The sequence below is a fragment of the Nelusetta ayraudi genome, unplaced genomic scaffold (assembly GCF_046127955.1).
Source record: "Nelusetta ayraudi isolate G7.1 ecotype Tasmania unplaced genomic scaffold, CSIRO-AGI_Nayr_v1 ptg000062l, whole genome shotgun sequence".
Classification (NCBI taxonomy): domain Eukaryota; kingdom Metazoa; phylum Chordata; class Actinopteri; order Tetraodontiformes; family Monacanthidae; genus Nelusetta; species Nelusetta ayraudi.
The window spans coordinates 709,332-727,500 of NW_027466112.1; the positions used below are offsets into that span (position 1 = coordinate 709,332).

Sequence of the window (18,169 nt, forward strand, 5' to 3'; positions counted from 1 at the left end):
GGGGGGAGGGATGTGAGGTGTGCAGTACATTTGGAATCATGTTCATTAAAAAGCAATATTGATGTGACGCTGTGAAATGTCAGCCATTTTCCTTTCCCCACCTTGTTGTCACTGACTTTTTCCCGACTGTTTTCCAGTGACGTTGGATGTTTCGATGAAGCAACCACTTTTTCCTGGTTGTGCACAAAAATCTTCATAACATGACTTTGGTTTGTTCTGACATGTGTTATGGTCTCACTTGGTGTATGCAAGTCAAACGCACCCTTACTGAAGTAGCAGTGGTAAGGGGACCAAGAGAATAGCCGTTGTGAAGTTAAACCTGGGCTTGGATACATGTGCACTGCAGGACTGGTCCACTTGTACTAAACTTGCAGGAGTTCTCTTCGAGTTCTTAGTTTTAGCCAACTGGACTTCTGACTTAACAGACATATTACTGTATTTAGCACCATGTTAGACCAGCTACTTGAAAATGATGGTGAGTTTACCCACTGGTATCTGTTCCCCAAAGGCTTCAAGTAACCGTTGCACTTTTTTGAATTTCAAAAGAACACTGAGAACTAGAGACACAGATACTCTACACACCGCTGCTCAGTTGAAGTCACTTAAGCTAAACGCACTTTTGTTATCCATACACTTTTATCTCCCACCGCAGCGCACTTTTCCTGCCTACGTGTGACTTGCACTCCCAGGGTCACTTGTAGACTGATGCACCTTCATTCATTTTTCATGCCATACTTGTTGACTAAAGATAGCGCATTTGTGTGCATGTCGCAGCGCCCTGCATTTGTGGGCGGTGGTAGTGGTGGCGCTGGCAGTGGAGTGCACGGGAGGCACCCGGGGGCGAGACAGAATGTAAGCACAGCATGAGCAAATGGAATAATGACTGAAATACAAAAGGCAGGCCTTCCTCGCTCTACCCGGGGGCCGACAGGTGTTTGCCGGGGCGCCGGTGTGGAATCCATTAGAAAGTTGTCAGAGGACAGCAAGGGAGCTGTAATTACAAGGCTATGGCTCTGAGACAGTGGTCCACCCTGGGTTCAGGTGCAAGGCGTTGGTTTGAGTCTTGTAAGGTGTGTCGCTACCATTCACCAGTCGGTGGTTTTAGCATAATCTTAGCATCATGGAAGCATGCCTACTTTTTCAAAGCATTGACTTTCCCACCATGAGATGATTTGAAATGACTTTGCCAATACTTCTCTTGCCCTGGATCTCCACTGCGACTCGAACGCTCTACGAGGTGTTGCCAGCCGGAACAGCCAACAGACTTGGGTTTGGTGCAAGTCCCTCCAACATCAGTCTTTAACCTCAGTCTCAAATCTGCGCATTCTTGACAAGTGCAAGTGCTGACCCGTGTCCCTTTAAGGACAACAGTGAGAGCTCCATCGTTAACTCAGAATGTCTATTTTCTAACGAAAACCACCGTGTTGTCTTAGTTTTATGTCGTTTTATGGGTTACTTACCTCCTGTGGCCGTACAGTCTGTCTGGTTACATTAGCAACACATGGTTAATTAACAGATACAGCTGGTGTTTCACTACTACTACTTTTACAACGGTGAGGTCTCGCAGAATAATGTGAGCGATCGGGTCGTTGGTCATACTGCCGAAAAGTAATTTGTAAGAATTTATTCCAAGTCAAGCATGAATCCTTCCAATTTTATTTCAGTCTGAGAACTACTGGACAGTCCTTTGAGGAGAAAGAGGCAGCAGCTAATGGTGGGGTTCACACTATTCCTTGCAGTGTTTAGTTCCCCTGCTGCCCTCTTTGATTCTGTCCATCAAACACCAAACGTTATTTGAAAGTCTTTTTGGATTTAAACGTTGTTTGGGATCGATGATGACCAGTGAAGCAGAACGTTATATTCACTCTGGACATCTAAGCCTTTGGTTAAGTAAAGATACAGAGTCTGCCATGACATATCATGGCGATGAAACAGCAGAGAGGTTATTACACAGATTGAAAAAGGAATTCCTAAATTCATGTGACTTTTGATGTTTTGACAGTTTTCCAAAGACGATGCATGCCACTGTAATCTATGTTTTCATGTCTCTTTGTTTTCTGCCGTTATGTTTTGTTTTTTTTTCTTTTTCTGAAGATAATTTGCATTGTTCTGAATTGTGCTAAGGCTGTCCTCATCTGTGCAATACATTTTTTAAACTATTCAAAAAGAAAAAAAAAAAAGAAAAAATTCAAAAACTGAATTAAAATATGCTTCAAAGTTGAACTATTATATTATTGCTCCTAAAAAACATTGTCGGTTATAAGCAAAGGCACGTGTTTGTTTCACCATCATGCCAGAAAACCCTTTGTTTGTTTTGTTTTCTCAGAAGATGCAATATTTACTGTGCATGACAAAACTCTCCAATCTGATTTGAAAGAGACTGGAAACATGTTACTGGTGTTACACCTGCTTGCATCATGACCACGCGCGCGGCCAAACATTGCATCTGGAAGTGTTTGAAAATTCCACAGCCTTGGTTAAAACCTTGTGGTGTGTGAGGCTAATTCTCATATTTACCTTGCAGTGAGTAGGAGAAGCCGGTTACCGGGTGGATGATACCTTTCCAAAGTTGTGAAATATTCCCTCTAAGGCGCAAAAATCGCTGTGCACTCCCTCCCCATCATAGACCCCAGACTTCATCAAAATTCTGTCATGAAACTGGACTTCCTGAAACATATTTCATCCCCTCGGTTAACCAATCCCATCAGGCTTCACCTGCTAGTAGGCAAAATTCTCTATCTTCTCCCTTATCTGATCTAAGCAAGCTGAAATACTGCCATGATAATGCTGCTTAGGTAGGAGCTCAGGGTGAAGGGGTTCATTGCAGGCATCTGAAAACTGAGGGAGAGCTGGAGCAAATCCACCGGCATGTCAGACTCAAGGAATATGTGTTCTCTGTGTTCTATCTTTCAGCGCTGGCGTCCTGTACGGATGCATTTTAAACACTGGACTGCACCAGTTTCTATGGGTTAGTGTGTTAGAACGGATTTATGCATGGGTGAGTGGGGCCAATGGGAAATGGTGGCTCAAGAATATGGACACTTACCTGTATTTCTTTTCTGATATCTTTTTAACTTATGAGCATATACTAATGTCTGACACAATGGCGAATTGATTAACACTGTTGCATCATAGCAAGAAGGTTGTGGGACTGATTTCCGACCTTGATTTTTTTTGTGTGTGTTTGGTTTTTTTTGAGTCTGCTTGTTCTCCCTGTATCAGGCACACCAGCCTGCAGTCCTCACGCAGTCCAAAGACACATTAGGCTGACAGTGATGCCAATGGAAGTCTGGTTCTATGAGGAATAAGCTTGATAACACTAATAGGTGTGTTATGGTACAGGCAATTGTATGTGTGTGTATGTATTTTCGGCAGAAATGTCTTCTCATGAGTCAAGTTAAACACCAAATTGTTTTTTCTTTAATCTCTGGAAGAGAACGGTTGCTTCTTCACGCATTGTAACGGCTCAGAAAGACTCAAAGACAACAAATTGCCATTTATAGGCTCAGTCCCGCAAACGCTGCTTGCAGCTTTATTTATTATTATCCCAAAAGTATCTTCAATTCAAATCTGACCCGTAAACACACTCTCTCAGTATAAAGCGTATTTATCTCTGGATCTCTGGACTTTTTTGTTTTGCCTTTTTCTCCCTAAAACCTTGAGATAGTCATATGCCAATAAATCATCTCATCCATCCTGTTTACATCAGAGGTAATGCTCAGCCTATTCATGATCACTGCCACTGCCAGACCACATCCAGACAGTCGGACCTGAAGAAGTCCGTACGAATGCAGCCCATCGAACACTGCCGCGAATTACCGGTAAGAACTAATTTGCAGCAAATGAAGGGAGATGGAAGATTGATGCTGCTGTGTTGTTTCATTTCCATGTGCCTTTATAACGCGCTCAGTGCCCAGACGCCTCGGCCACTCTGCAAGGCTACAAGATCCATGAACGCATGACTGAACAACTATTATAAGGTGTGAAAGAAGCGACGGATGCAGTGTATTGAAAAAGGGAAGGAATGTCTGTGAAGTGGGAGGCAATTCTTTTCTTTCTAGGTCTGTTTGGCTTTCGAGTGGAAATATTTTGTTTGTCATATCCCTCCTGTTGCCAGAGAAACATCCCTTTCTCAGCTTTACATGCTTCCCCTTAAAGAAAAGTAAACGCAAACTGAAATGTTTTGGTTTATGCAGGTTTGTGGGATTTGACACTATTTGGTTGGCGTATTGCATAACCTTGGCATTTTTTATTTTTTTGCTTTCATCTATCACATGTGCAATTACACTCACCCAAACCATCAGCAGCTGGACATTTAGCTGGCCACACTATCCATATCACACACACACACACACACGCTCCACACGTGACTTCCAGCTTGCCAATTATACGCTGCATTTAGATTCCGCAGTGAACTCTTTCATCTAGTAACACACACATGGCAGTTACGCAATAAGGCAGGTCCGGCAGGTCAGCGGCGTAACAGCGAGGTCACATCAGCCATCAGATGCCATGTCAGGAGTCTGGCCCCTGGGCTTTGCGGGTGTCGAAAGAGTCAGAGTGAGGCCGCGGGGGAGATCGACGAGCTCGATGTGAGCCAATGGGACGCAAGTGTGGGGGGGGGCGGATTGGGCAGGGAGCTAAAAGGGCCGCTATTATGGTTGCAGCTCAAAGTAAAAGAGTGTAAATAATGCAAAAATGAAAAAAAAGACATTTCCCAGCGTACCGCTAGAATTTGGGGAAGTCTCTGGCAGCACAGGCGGTTTAAAAGGGGGCTCGGAGGGTCATTTTAGTGGGTAGCAACCACAGTCGGCTGAATTTGACACCGTATCTGGCCAGCCGTGCGGAATACACAGTCAGTGACGGAGCGTTTCACGACATTCTCCCTAACTCAGTATTAGCCAAACGCCTGTGGTGAACAACAGTGATTTAATTATAGATGTTTTTCTGGGGAAAAAGAGAAAAGCCTCAGATGCTGACAGATACCTCAGATATGTTCAGCACACCACATCAATGGGAGGCAGCACGCTCGCTGTACAACTTAATTAGAGCAATGCTGCTTCGGATGTTGCTTTCATGCAACAGTTGCCCAGTTGACAGTAATGAGAAAAAATATTTGTGATGTTGTTTTTTCTGCAAATGGAGTGTAAAAACCATCCAGTCTGCCTGCTGCGGTGGCTGCTGCTGCTGCTGCTGTTGTTGTTGTTGTTGTTGTTGTTGTTACGTTTTCTTTGTTTCGTTTCATATTTGTCAGTCTGTCGTCGACACGCGGCTGACATCCGCCGCAGTCTACGTGCCAATCACGTCTCAATCACGACAGAGCTCAGCCTCACGCCGTGGATCCCGTCGCGTTAATCATACGAGATCGCGTCAGCTTTTGACGTGGCACTGGTGGGTTTGGTGTGAATAAGTGATCAGGGAACCACCTGGATGGTGGGACACACAAGGTTGGAAGCCACTGTGCTGTTGCTTTAGTTTTATTCTGCTGCCTGCTAAGGAGTCTGAGTGGACCTTTTTTTTTTTTTTTTTTCATATGTTAAAGGGAAATCGTGTGTGTGTGTGTGTGTGTGTGTGTGTGTGTGTGAATGTTTGCATTGCCAATACAAGATTGTCCTTTCACATGACTGTCACAGTAGTAAGTGGTGTCAATAGAACACCACCCGAAAATAGAGCACCAACTAACAGTGTGAGTATGGAACAAGTTAGGGATGGCTTGTTTTCATCTTCCTCGTTACAACACAATTTATTACCCATATTATTACTCATACAATACAAATATTTCCTTGCTATCTCGGTTAACACTTCTTGATAAGTTCCATCATGCTGTATGCTAATTTCAGTCGGTCATAAAATGCTGGCGGCTTGGAAACAACAACGACAAGAAGAAAAAAAAAAAGTTTAAACGTTCCGACATCAAAGGTTGCGAAATCCAAACACTAAGAAGTGTTTTCACAGAAGATTTTCAGATTTTCTGCAGGAGACGGCAGAATGCTAATGGACCGAGCACAGACACTCGCAAGTTAAGGAGATAGCGGGGTTGACAATCAGAGAGGCTATTAAAAATGAGCAATCAAAACAGGATTAAAAGATAAAAGGAGAGAGGGGGGGGAGCAACCATGTGGGTACTCAGCAAATTAGCATCCATGCTCCGCTAACCTTGAGTGGGCAGGAATGATCATTTCTGCCGTTGACTCTCTTTCCAACCACAGGGCCTGCAGCGAGTGTGGCTTTGTCCCATTGGCAGCGACAAAGTTGTTTGTCACAATAAAGCTGTTTTCAAACCACGAGTGGGTTTTCCTCTTCCTCTGTGCTACTGCTAACCAGCTGCTGTCGCCTAGCAACGACAACCATTTGCTCCCGTGTGACGTCATCCGGTCGTTTGCATTATTTATGTGGCCTTCTTGATGCCATTTGCATTAAAATAGGGACGCCACATCCTCCTGTTGTCATATAAATATCTGATTATTAACATTATTGTGTAACATGGGGTTTCTTTATAGGGGGAAAGGTGAGCGTGACAAAAGCGCATTTCGTACCCCTAAAGTGATTTTTGAAAGTCGCGTGACTCATCACCTAACTTACTTTTTCTGATATTTAACCCACAAACATGGAGGAATAACGGAACTGTGCTGGAGAAATCTTCACTTTATAGGAAACTGTGTGTGTGTGTGTGTGAGAGAGAGAGAGAGAGAGAGAGAAAGAGAGAGAGAGCACAACACTACAGTATGAAATCACACGCTGGGAAATATCTGCTTTATAAAATGATTTTCAATATACATCAATGTGTAAGAAGTCTTCCAGGAGCGGGCCAACAGCTAGCACGTCTCGCGGTAAAGTGGCTGCGCACCCATGTGACTGAAAGAGTCCCGGAGCGCCGCGTCGCGTCGCGTCGCAGCAACTTCGGATGATTAATGTTGGTTGACACAAGCGCAAACACCAGGAAGCGCAGGCAGAGTGAGACGGATGAAGACAAATAGAGGCAGAGGGAGAGGCTCAAGCTAAGTACCCCCACATCACCATTGCAGACGGTGTTGATAATAGGCCTCTGAAGGTGCTTCTTCCTTCTTTTTCACTAAGAACAACCTCGGTTGAAGGGCCGCGCCACTTTCATTTGTGCGGTGGGGGGAGGCAGGCCACCGGAGCGTACGTGCACGTGGCCGGTGCCACAAAAAAAAAAAAAGTTTCAACAGCAGCAGCAGCGTGCAGGCCAAAGGAGTTCAAGCGCACAGTGGTTATTAGCGATTGCAGAGCGGCTGTTGATTATCCGCCGTGGGATCTTTGTTTCGCCGCAACAGTCCAAACGCTGCTTTGAAAAAAAAAAAATAATAATAAGAGGGGTGACCCGGCAGAGAATATAACGGGGGGGTTAAAGCTCCCCAATCTTGCTGGAACAGCCGCCCTCCACCTCCTCGCAAATTGCCATTTAAGTTTTTAACCCGGCGACACGGGAAAAGGTTAATAATCACTGTAAACTGCTCTTTCTTTATTTTTTTTACATCGGCTCTTTTATTAAATGTGTCCCAAGGCTACTCGCCAACATCGGCAATTTAAAAAGCAAGCAGACAAAAGGTTGGTGGTTAATGTATGTAATTGAATATAAACACCGAGAAGTTTGTGATCTTTGGCTTGGGATTACATTTCAGAATGCACCTAAAGTGCACTGTAACCTTTGCGGGTGAACTTTTGAACTTGTTTTGTTTGATTGTTTGAAAAAATTTGTCAATAACCACAACAGACACACACACACACACACACACACACACACACACACATGTCTGATCCATAAATCAACCAGTACATGTTTTTATTTAAAGTGTGCTCTTCATCGTGCTGATCGCTTGACAAAATGGTCACATGACCACTTACTGCGGAAACGTTGTGTTGTCTTGTTGTCGTTGATGACACTACGTCGCTGTAGCATCAACTTATTATAGTAAGTAGTGTATGTTGGAGTAGTGTATGTTGGAAATGCACTGTGCACCGCTTGTACATGCAGGTGTAGTTTGACTTGCACACAGTGGCTTCCGACAGCAGAATCTGGACCCTTTTCTGACCTGTTTAGAAAATAAAAGAAGAAAAATCAAATCACGCGCCAATTCAACTGTGACTGGCCAAAATGAATGGGATTCTATCTACCTGTAGTGGTCGAGCTTGTTGAGTGCATGGATTGGGAAGAGCTTCCATCCAGAGAGGGGTGAAATGTTAACTTACATGAAATTGCTTGTTTCCTTTTTTTTTTTTTTTTTTTCTTACAAAACTTGAGTTGGGTAGGACAGCAGGACCACACTCTCTGTTGCAGCCCTTCGCACTGTCAGACCCAATCGGACATAATCTTCATTTTTCTGACACGCTGTTGTTCAGTTTGCCGGAGCGTGGCCGCAGCAGCACGGCCTTGTAGTGCAGGTGTCCTTCTGATCGTCGGGGGCTCTTCGCCTTTGACTAATGACGAATGGCTGCTGTGAAAAATCCTCTCGCACAAACAAAGGCGATCCATTGTTGTGATGGCGCCTCCTTGCTGTTCTTACAGTTTATGCTTTTCGACAGCACTCTCACCTATGTACACTCGCCTCAGTCCTCACTTTGTTTTCACGCGCACACGCACACACAGTCACGCACATTCGATCACGCCCGATGCTCTGTATCTCTTCTCATAAGTGAAAGCTGCATCCTTCCTCTGATGTTATCAGCGTCCCCGGGCCGCTTTATCCCCCGCTATCGCTGCCGGAACGCCGCGGCGGCGGCGGCGGCTCCCATTCTTTTAAAAAGTATACATATCTCTTAACCTCAGTCGCAACCTTTCAGCGAACAATAAAGTCGGCAGCCGCTGGCAAGACACCGGTAAGCGACCTGTCTCGGCTCGTTTGCGGAGAAGAAATAGCTGCTGGAAACTGTGCAGAGCAACAAAAGCAACTCTGGCCCACGGTTTGGTCGGCGAGGCCGCACCGAGGCTGCCGCGCCAAACAAGGTTAAGTTCAGAGGCATTTCTGCGAATCCTGAACGCTGGGACGAGTTGTTATTTTTATTTTTATTTTTTTTCCCCCCGCTGGACGGCATCCCGTCACTGATGTTTCTGCCGGTTCTGATGGCGAGAAGCTCCAAAAGGTCGCACGCCGACCTCTGGCATCCCAAAGTGAATAATTACATGTTGTAATTTATTCCATCAGACAAGTGCCGCTCGGTCTGAGCTCTCACTTTTCTTTTTTTCTTCCTTTTTTTTCCCATTAACTTTTAATTACCGTACCTGCTAAAGGGGATGCATTTAATTCCAGAATGTCTCAGGTTTTCATCTGTTATTAAGGCCTCGGATAACAGCAGCTCCCACCCCAACCCCTCCCCCACACAGCACCACCCCCCACACCCCGTCTCGTTGTTACTTGTCTGAGCCAGAAATAATCTGGTCTGGGAATTGCTCGCCAACATTGAAGATGCTGAGCTCTTAATTTGCCTTAATAATAGTCCACGGTTGGTCTAAAGAACTATTAAATATCTAAGTGCGCTCCGCTCCTAAAGCGACGCGCGTCATCGCACGGGTCAACGTGACACATCCGTGCAAGTAAAATGAGATTTTACAACCAATATAAACAAAAAACATCAAGAGAGAGCAGAGAGATGATTGAACGCGTAACAATCCAAAACAAAAAGAACTAATCACAAGTCTGCAGACTGCTCAGCCATCAAACACCCGGCTCCCTCGGTAGGAGACGGAAGAGCTGCCGGTGGAAAGTCGTTTCAAACGCTCTCGTACAGACGGGCCGTGAGGAGGAACGCCGCTAACCGCTTCCCATTTTTGCTGATCTCATGCGCTCGCATAAACGGCTGAAACACCATTTTAATCCTATCATTTGGGGTTGAACTACCCCTTTAAGAGCAACAATCCCCCGAGTGCTGTTAGTGTGAGGTGTTTCCTTTTTTTTTCTTTTCTTCATTTTTTTGCAGAACTGAGTGTTATGACTTCAGAGCGATGGACCAGGACCGGGCGCCTTCCTGGCAGAACGCTGCACAGTGGCTCTAATCAAAGATATTCTTCATCCATCTGACGTTATATTGTCGAGGCTGAGGGTCCCGGAGCTTTATTGCACCTTCTCTCCAGCAAGAAGGCCCTTAGTGTCGAGGTGTGTAGATGTGGATTGGTGTGCTTTTCGAAAAACCTGAAAAAAAAACCCAAAAAAACACACATGTAAAATTTTGCACTTTTATTATTTGACTGTATTAGAAATCAAGGAACTGCAGCGCTGAGAAGATGTTGGACTGGATGAACTTTATTGGATGCCAGAGCGGAACTAAAAATGCACAGTTTGGAATCATCTTTAATATTTTATTTATTAGCGCAGCTGAAAACCTTTTATTTTAGGGACCTATTCTAGACAATTTTCATGTGTGTTATACATTCCATTCACACACAAAAGACATGTTGAAGACCTGGAAAAAGTCAGTTTTTTCCTTAATTCCTCCGAAACACCATGTGACGCTGAACTGCGCAGCACTGGAGGGAATCTTGTTTTAGTTTCGCACGCCGAGCCTCATCCCCTGACGGCTGATGTTCTGGAACTGTGACAAGGTAGCGCTATCGTTGGAGGTGATGCACCTCGCCAAGGTTAAGTCGGATCTTATCACAGCAGCGATGCGAGAGGGGCCGCTTATTTCGCTGGCAGTGGTGGTGAGGCAACGGCGTGATAACGCAGGCTCCCTGTTCGGTGTGTGTCTCTTTTTTAATCAGAAGAGGGGGCCAGTTCATACCGTAACACCACTCATAACCGACGGCTACAGGCGTGTGGCTGTTATTTCCACTGTAGGGTTTTCTATTGTGTTTGGGCCTATGTGTTTGTTTTACAGAAATCAGGCTCTATAAGAAAATGTGCAGCAAGAAAAAAAAAAAAAAAAAATTATTGAACCAAAGCGAGTGGACAAAATGTTTCAAAACATTCAGCTGCTTTTTTTTTTTTCTCAATCGTTTTCTGAGTATTTGCTGGATAACTTGTAAAAAAACAAACTTTTTTTGGCACAAAACATTTGGTGGCAAAAGTCAAATGAAAACGAGAACAATCAGGGAGATGAGCTCAAGTGTGGGAGCCAGACACGTGGTGGGAAGGTGGTGTGATGGCTGGGGGTTGCTCCGAGACTCCTGGTACACTCAGATCCAAACCTCCTGAAGAAACAAACCAAAAAAAAGCACATGTGCATGCAAAACTATAAAGAGCCGAAATGAAAAAAATCCATCTTGTGAGAATCCTGCATAGACGCTGATTTAATCTCTTCCCTTTTATTTTCTCCTTTTCTCTTCCGAGAGATGTTAACGCCTTCGCCCACCTGAATGTCCTGTCAGGCTGTTGCTATAGATATCGGCGCAGTGAGGGGGAAGACGGCAACGGCTGAGGGAGAGTGAGAAGAAGAAGAGGCAGGAGGAGGGGGAGGAGGAGGAGGAGGAGGAGAAGTTGCCAGGCAAGTGGGGGAGAAGCAAAGTGAGGACCGGAGCTGCGGAAAAAAAACGCAGCGGAATGCCGAGGCCACTGCCATGGAGGGGAGGACACGGGAGGAGGTGAGAGTGGAGCTGGCTGTCCGTCATCAAAGCCTCGTCGTGCCGTCCCCACCCGCACGCTCCCCCTCCCGCTCGTCCCATCAATACCTCGAAGCCACGTGAGCCAAATGTCTCTCAATGGCTCCTGTATACTGGCAACACTCACTGGCACCGAGTCGGCGGAGCAGACAATGGATCACTTTGTGCAGATTTCCTCATCAAACCCAAAACCCCCTCGCCCGCGCTCACGTCCCGCACGTCGTCTTCAGCGCGGGTGCGGGCGGGGCGCACCCGGCCGGGTCCCAGTGATGGAGCACTCAGGTTTGGGTCGCCTTTCTAATAGTAATTGAGGAAAACATCCTCGCGTTTGATACTCCTCCGACTCTAATTACACACTTTGCTTTGTTGCCGGCCTCTCACTCTGATCGCGGTCCAGGCAGCTGTTTGATCGCATCGACCGCGTCGCCCCTTTTTCACTGGCAGAGGTAAAACTGAAATTTTTCTCTTCACAAGTCTGGAATGTTGCACATCTCTCAGGCACTGGTTGACAGACAGGGTCTCCGGGCGGCTCTTGCCACAGTGGAACCTGATTTTTACATTGGTGAAAGCTTAATATATTACCGACTAATACATTAATAAAAAGGGTGTACTCGCCGTACAATTAAAGCACTTGGGTTAAATATGTCTAAGAATATTAGCTGCCATCTTGCACCATCATATTCCAAAGACAAAGTGAGAGCAGATGTGGGACTATGGCTAAATTAACTCAAGAAGCTGCCTTGGTTGTGCAGATCCCCTTTGAATTAGACGTAAGCTTCATCCGGTCGCCTCCTGTACTATTTTTTATTTTAGTTTGCCATCAGACATTTTGAGCTTAGCAAACAGAAGTCCACAACAGAAGCACTGGATTGTGAAACATTTGATCTCGATTCAGAAGAGAAGCAGGGGCAGACAGTGATTAGTGGTCCATACTGGGGTCTATTTGATGGTTAGGGTTTGTCACACCCACATACATTTAAATCTGTTAGAAAACAAAACAATAAAAAGGTCATTACTGCAAATAACACCGCCTCAGTACCACTTTAATACGGGCTCAATAAAAAATAATAATAAACAGTTTAACACAAAGTACAAGTAGACATAATATATTCGTGTGTCTCGTGTGGATGCTGCTTTTCAGAAAACAAGCAAGCATATAAATACAACAAAAAGTTCATTTTTTTCAGTCACAGCAAACTAAAGCAGCTGGCAGCTCCCTGTTCATGACATGAGTGACATCATCACGCCACTGTCATCGCTAACACTGGCGTGTTTTCCTCTTTCGCAACAAATTGTCTGAGTTACGGATGTTTTTGTTGTGGCATTTGGAATTTCCAGAAAAGGGTTGGAAAACATGTTTTAAAAAAATAATAATAATAATAATAAAAACCTCATTAGTGCACCTGACAGCACCCACATGAAGACAAAGTAATCTTTCATCTTTGTAAATATCGTCATTTAAGTGGATGGACGTCGCAGCAGTGAACACACGTACAAATTCACACTTTTTATATACACTATGTTTTGGTTTTTAGGAAGCACAAAGTAGGGAAGGCAAATATAATTCAACCAGTGCAAACGTGTCCGAACGTTGGCGTGGAACGTGTGTCCGTAGGCTTTGGGGATAGCTGGCGCTCTCGTCGGCGCAAGCTAGGCTCTCCTTCGCAATCCTGTTGTCGGAACTACAATCGCACAAATACTGAATAAACACGTTTCACAAGTGCTACACACACGCACTTGACTGGCTCTGCGGGGATCAAGCATTCTCCCACTTCTCCTCCCCTCCCTCCCCTTTTCCTCCGCCGCTACCTCAACAACCTGCAGGCTTGAATAGACAATGACACGTGGAGAGGGAGATTATTACAGGTAATTGTGTTGGGGTATTAATGTGATTATGCATTCAAGTCCCCGCGCGCTGGAAGTTCTCGGTAAACGGGCACCTATATTCAGTGCGGTGTGTAATTTCGGGAACAGCAAAGCGGCAAAGTGTGTGATGTCGGCGTATTGGAAAATAATATTAATTAAGAGGTGTTGCGCTCCTCACAGAACAATGAAAGCGTGACCACGTTACGTGAAGAGGATTGGAATGGAAGGAGGAGTTCGAACCTGATAAAAGGGGAAGAAAAGTTTTGAATTCAATACGGCATGGAACTGAAGTCACTGAACAATAACATTGATCATAAAAACATCATAAACCGTTTTTTGTTTTGTTTTTTTTTTGGGGGGGGGGGGGAAATATTGCTGGTCAGGGTTTAACTATGTGCACGTTACATATGAAAACAAAGAAATAATGAATTGAAACTTGAATTGGCTTGGAAAGACTTAAAATTACTCACAATGTGAACAATCCTCAAAACTGTACGGTTTTATTTCCAATTTATGTATCGAGTGAATTCCATCAAACCCCTTTGGTATAAAGTTTACTTCTCAATAATTCTGTTTTGATCTTTCCTCTTTCGATTATCAATGCTGTCTGGTGTGCATGAGGCTTGCTTTCATTGCCATGGCAACCAAGAATCTCTTCTCATATCTGCATTACCGTCCGTCCCCGTCCCCCCCACCCCACCCCCCGCCCCCCCATCTCCCTCTCTCTCGCTTTCTCGTGAGCATGAAGCCAAACATGCACTACACACACATAGGCGCATGTGAAAGCCTGCGATCCATAATGTGAACGCAGGCCAGCATTTTTAGAAAATCGCCGGCTCGTGGGGCCCCATGTTTGAACTGTTTTCCAGGGTGCTGAGGAAAATCATTTCAGATTTCAAAGCAAGAAATGCGTCGACCTTCAAAATCAATTTGTCTTCCAAACAATTTCTTTTCAGCCGCTAAAATAGCAAGTTCCCAGACAAATAGCAAGAGCTTCAGGCTAGCATTTTAACATTTCAAGTATGACAAACAAGTTTTTTCTCTCTTTCTCTCTCTCCCCCTGTTCATATCATGCCAGTCTGAAACTGCGTCGCCCTCCCATCGTTTCACTGAAGAAAAACAGAACCCAAAACATCTAACATGGCCCGTTGAAATCCAAATGTTGAGATGCTGTCAGTCAAGAGCTTGATATGTTTTATGCTTTTACCAGTGGCCGTTTTCTAAAAAGATAAATAAATTAAAAAAAATAAATAAAAGTGGTTATCTGCATTTTTTTTTTTTTTTTTTTTTTTAATCAAAGCTGACATTCATTAATCTTACAGTGCACAATGAGCGAATCACACTTTATTTTTTATTAAGATAGTTCATCCTCCGCTAATGTAAGTTGCTAATAAGCAGGTGTGTGGACGGCTGATGAAAGTGCTTTCGCCTTTTAAACAACATTCGGTCCAAAGCAGCAGAAGCTCAGAGGCAGTCAGAAATTAAGCTTTGTGATGTTCTACAGGAGTCACCACCGCCACCACCACCACCCAGCCACCATGTTTCTTCTGCGCTCTGACAGAAAATACTGAAATCGGGCCTTCCTGTAGGAGGCTTCTCACTATTCTTTTGGAAAATAATGAGAAGCAGCTCGGCTGAAACCTGGGATGGGGGCAAAAAAGTATTTGACAGATGCCGATTCCGCAAGTTGTCCCATGACAAAGACGAAAGAGGTCTTTCATGTTCGTCAACTGTGAAATCACATCGTGTGATTTGTAAAGAATTTATTTGTATAATGGTGCAGAAAATAAGTATTTAGCACCTAAAGACGAGCAAGAATTCTGGCCCTCACAGACCTGTTGATAGATAGATAGATAGATAGATAGATAGATAGATAGATAGATAGATAGATAGATGTTAATAAGGAAATTAGTTTGTCTCCAATATACAGTGACAGAATAATAGAATCATAACACAAATCAGGTCAATTACTGGTAAAATATTATCATTCATTTCATTTCTTGCATGTTTATGCATTTGTCATGCACCCTCTGTGTTTTATCTATATGTATATTAGATCCCTCACTGACACTAACTAACACTAACTTCTGTCCGTGCCCTTTACTACCCTTCCAAAATGAGTTTGTAATCACAACTCACTGTTTATTGTTGTTTCATAATTCTACGATGTGTAAGTTTCTGTACTGTGACATCGTGTCAGTAATACAGTACCAACGCACTCAAGATCAATTTATTAATTTCAAAATATGTGCGCGTAGTTATTGACGTTTCAGTTTTATCATTTAGTTTTGCAAAAAAACACACTTGAAGAAACTACTTCTGCGTGAACGCCTCTATATAGCCAGGGGTGAGGCACTGGACTGGAATACACTCTACGACTGTCGCTCACTCTCCCTGTGAGGAAAACTTTCCTCTTCTCGATCAGAGCCCAAGCTGCTCTGGTTTGGAATGTGGACTTAGCGCATCGCCGATCGATGAATGGCCTTTCTCAGCTTCTTGCTTTTCAAGCCAACGTCTGCTGACTGCCAGAGCTCGGCCCTCGGCGACGAACTTCTTCGTCTGTTCTAATTAAACCCGTCCTCGGCCGCGCTGACTGCTGTGTGTTCCCACACACACTCCCTCTCCCTCTCTCTCTCTCTCTCTCTCTCTCTATCACACACACACACACAGGTAAACGTCGGCATGGGAACCGGTCTTTAAGGGCAGAAGGATCAGCTGAGCAGGGTGGAGCAGAGGGAATGAAAGCGAGATTGACTGAAAGCAGGCCAGCGGTGGGAAGCTGAGGGAGCCAAACAGACGTGGGCGAGATTAGCAAAAGACGAGGTGCAGCCTTGTTTTTAAAAGTGGAGAGTTTGGAAAAGCTTTCCCTTTAATTTGGGCCGGATCGCTTCGAGGCGTGAGCGGAACACAGCAGAGGAAAAATGACTCCGTTTCCAAGATATTTCATCAGTACAGAGATAAATGTCAGCATTAAAGTCACACAAAACATGAGGTTTTTGGTAGTAAAACTCATTTGGGGAAAAAAAAAAAAAAAGTTTGCAACTTGGCATATTTTCCTCTCACGGTTTGTTTGATTGGGTGGCGCTGACTGGCTGTGGCCAATTTGCAGGTGATTGGCAACACCTGCTGATCGTGGAGGAAGGAGACGATGCTCAGACTGGCTGAAGGCTGAGTGCTGGGACACATCAGGTCGAGATTCAATCAAGTGGATACACACCAGTGTCACATCAGCTCACACCTTCAGGAGGAGGAGGAGGAGGAGGAGGAGGTGCCAGATGACTGGTGCATCTCGGTGGTCTTTGTTGTTACTTTTGTGTGACTCTGCATCGCTGGAGAGGAAATGAAGAAGCTTCCCAATGACTCAAGACGGCCGTGGCGTCGTCAGTTGAACACAAACTTGTTTTCATTGTATTCATTCATTTACTTTGATGAGTTTCTACACACCCAACTCACGTCACGGTGCGCAGCTCAGCCACTGACCCTGTAGGGACATTTTTTTTAATTTGTGATTTTGTTTTTTTTAAAGTGTTTTTATTTGCTCAAGGCTGAACAGCTGCAAAGAAGGCTGTCTGACTCCGAGACCAACAGAGTGACTTATATCAGAATCCAGCAGCCTTTTTCATTGTCGATGGGACAAAATCATTTCTGCAGTATAGCCGGAGGCGAGAAAGCAGCAACTTTAATTCACCGCCTGTAATAAATGAATAAATAAATAAAACAACGCCCATTGTTTGCAGTGCGCATGATATGCGCGATGAACCCGCGTCTGTAATTGATCCGGAGATGTTTTATCTTTAAGGCGCCTGGGAGGAGGAGGAGGAGGAGGATGAAGAGGAAGAGGAAGAGGAAGGGGGTGGGGGGCTGCCTCGGCTCGGTGCGCGGCAATTGGTCCGTTTCGTGCTACCTCACCTCCCCCTCTTATCGCGGTAAACGCGGACAGACGACGCCACTGGACGGCAAATTGAGAGGGGGAGGAGGGCGATGGGGGGGGGGGATGACTTCATCACGTCGAGCGGAGCGCTGGAAAAATAAAAAATAAAAAGAGGCGATCCCCAAACCAGCTCATACCCCATACATAAATAAATAAGTCAATAAATAAATAAATCGCAATAAGCACATAAAGCAGCAGAGCTTTTTGAGATACGGCATCCCGTTTACTCAGTGCAGATACTCGCAACGTGCATTTAATGACACAAATTTCTGTTGGCCATCATTTTTTTTTTTTTTTAAAGTGTTTCAACTCGTTTGTGTGTTCTCTCTCTCTCTCTCTCTCTCTCTCTCTCTCTCTCTCTCTCTCTTTTTTTCTTTCTATTTTTCACTTTTTTTTGGTTTTGTTTATTTGGTTTGTTGTTTTTTTTTTTTTTGAACGACGGCGTGAAGGAAGAAGAGCGAGCGCGGCGCGAGGAGTTGCGAGTGGGGCGCCGAGATGGAGAGAGCCGAGCTGGAGCTGCTGGCTGGAGAGGGAGGGAGGGCCGGACGCATGACATCATTCCCTCATCTTCCCCGCGCGGACACAGCTCCGCTTTCTCCAAGTGCGCGCGGCTGCTGCTGCTGCTGCTGAGGGAGCGACTCCTCCTGCCGTTGAGCCAGACGCGTCCTGAGCGAGCAAACCTGCGCTCCCGGAGGTGGATTTTAATAACTGAAAAAAAATAAAAAAAAAATTAAAAAAAAAAAAAATCCCTGAACCCGACAAGAAGGAGAGAAAGAACACATATCTTAAACTCCTGCGCCGCTCGTCACTGGACCGAC

At 44.8% G+C, this 18,169-nt stretch overlaps 1 protein-coding gene across 2 annotated transcripts in view; it reads left to right on the forward strand.

The window, feature by feature from the left end:
- The first annotated feature begins 17,933 nt into the window (after positions 1 to 17,933).
- ptprsa (protein tyrosine phosphatase receptor type Sa) overlaps positions 17,934 to 18,169 on the forward strand; it is a 209,083-nt gene continuing 208,847 nt past the window's right edge. For both annotated transcript variants that reach the window (XM_076040592.1, XM_076040593.1), the window contains exon 1: positions 17,934 to 18,169. This exon is cut by the window's right edge and continues 113 nt beyond it. The gene's annotated coding sequence lies outside the window, so the exon portion shown is untranslated.